Below are 2,377 nucleotides of genomic sequence, written 5' to 3' on the forward strand. Positions count from 1 at the left end.
TAATGATCCTTCCGCAGGTTCACCTACGGAAACCTTGTTACGACTTTTACTTCCTCTAAATGATCAAGTTTGGTCATCTTTCCAACAGACCGGCGCAACCGAAAGGCCGCGCCGGACATCGGTCCGAAGACCTCACTAAATCATTCAATCGGTAGTAGCGACGGGCGGTGTGTACAAAGGGCAGGGACGTAATCAACGCGAGCTTATGACTCGCGCTTACTGGGAATTCCTCGTTCAAGGGGAACAATTGCAAGCCCCTATCCCAATCACGAAAGAAGTTCCACGGGTTACCCAGTCTTTTCAGACAGGGATAAAGACACGCTGCTTCCTTCAGTGTAGCGCGCGTGCGGCCCCGGACATCTAAGGGCATCACAGACCTGTTATTGCTCTGTTTCGTGCGGCTAGGAGCCGCTTGTCCCTCTAAGAAGGTTGTAAGGTGCTGGGAACCCCGCACCTATTTAATAGGCTAGAGTCTCGTTCGTTATCGGAATTAACCAGACAAATCGCTCCACCAACTAAGAACGGCCATGCACCACCATCCACCGAATCAAGAAAGAGCTCTCAATCTGTCAATCCTCCCAGTGTCCGGGCCGGGTAAGTTTTCCCGTGTTGAGTCAAATTAAGCCGCAGGCTCCACTCCTGGTGGTGCCCTTCCGTCAATTCCTTTAAGTTTCAGCTTTGCAACCATACTTCCCCCGGAACCCAAATACTTTGGTTTCCCGGAAGCTGCCCGCCGAGTCATTTGAGTAACTCAGGCGGATCGCTGGTTGGCATCGTTTATGGTCAGAACTAGGGCGGTATCTGATCGCCTTCGAACCTCTGACTTTCGTTCTTGATCAATGAAAACATTCTTGGCAAATGCTTTCGCAGTAGTTCGTCTTGCGACGGTCCAAGAATTTCACCTCTAGCGCCGCAATACGAATGCCCCCGTCCGTCCCTCTTAATCATTACCTCGTATTCCAAAAACCAACAGAACAGAAACGAGGTCTTGTTCTATTATTCCATGCAAGTTTATTCAGGCGACTCGCCTGCGTTGAGCACTCTAATTTTTTCAAAGTAAAAGCACCGGCCATCTCGAGGCACACAATGAAGTGCACCAAGAAAGAACCGGCATGATGTTCAGTCCGAGCCGTCGCATCGGGTAGATGCACTACTCGTCTGGAACTGAGATCCAACTACGAGCTTTTTAACCGCAGCAGCTTTAGTATACGCTATTGGAGCTGGAATTACCGCGGCTGCTGGCACCAGACTTGCCCTCCAATTGATCCTCGTTAAAGGATTTAGAGTGTACTCATTTCAATTACGGGGCCTCAAAAGAGTCCCGTATTGTTATTTTTCGTCACTACCTCCCCGTGCCGGGAGTGGGTAATTTGCGCGCCTGCTGCCTTCCTTGGATGTGGTAGCCGTTTCTCAGGCTCCCTCTCCGGAATCGAACCCTGATTCTCCGTTACCCGTAACAACCATGGTAAGCAAGTAACCTACCATCGAAAGTTGATAAGGCAGACACTTGAAAGAAACGTCGCCGGCTCGTGGCCATGCGATCAGCACAAAGTTATCCAGAGTCACCACACAATACGGGCCGAAACCCGATCGATCTTGGTCTAATAAAAGCACCCGTTACCCAAAGGGCTCCAGGCTCACTGCATGTATTAGCTCTAGAATTGCCACAGTTATCCAAGTAGGAAGAAACGATCTAAGGAACCATAACTGATTTAATGAGCCATTCGCGGTTTCGCCTTATTTCGGCATGTACTTAGACATGCATGGCTTAATCTTTGAGACAAGCATATGATTACTGGCAGGATCAACCAGGTAATCGTTCGACTGCGCGTCCGTCCTCGCCCTCGGCGGGCCGGACGCAGTCTGTGTGCGGCGGAGGCCACCTTCAGGCGCCCCAACACGCTTATTTTGCACTCCGAGATGACGGCGTTCGAGCTCGCTACGGCACAACCTTCCCGAAAGACGAGTGGGAGCCGTGCGGCAAGAAGCACGTTCATGCTCGCTCTTTTTCGTTGCATCGACTCGGTCGCGCCGTGCGGGTTGCCCAAGCCCGCTGCACTGTCGGTGGACCGGCCGGAACTAGCAACGGAGCCGAGACTGCAAAGCCGCCAGACGACGGGTCACGCCCGCGTCTTCGGCGCTTTCGCATCTGAATCGCCCGAGGACGACACGGAACACACCTCGATATCGTGGTAAAACGGCACCGTCCGACAACCAGCCCCTAACGCATCAAGCGGATGAGGCTGCAGACGACTGCCGTGGATTCCCCTGGAGCAGACCCGAGGACACGCTTGACGAGGCCGAAGCCCGCCGCATATCAGACACCCGGTCGCTTTCGCGTACGCCGCTCACGAGAACCCCCACATAATAGCAGCGA

At 52.9% G+C, this 2,377-nt stretch overlaps 1 non-coding gene across 1 annotated transcript; it reads right to left on the reverse strand.

Moving 5' to 3' along the window:
* LOC142793954 (small subunit ribosomal RNA) lies at positions 1 to 1,815 on the reverse strand. Its single transcript, XR_012891958.1, has one exon. It is a non-coding gene; the product is annotated as a small subunit ribosomal RNA (ribosomal RNA).
* Between the last annotated feature and the right edge of the window lie 562 nt (positions 1,816 to 2,377).

Source organism: Rhipicephalus microplus, unplaced genomic scaffold (assembly GCF_043290135.1).
Source record: "Rhipicephalus microplus isolate Deutch F79 unplaced genomic scaffold, USDA_Rmic scaffold_349, whole genome shotgun sequence".
Classification (NCBI taxonomy): Eukaryota; Metazoa; Arthropoda; class Arachnida; order Ixodida; family Ixodidae; genus Rhipicephalus; species Rhipicephalus microplus.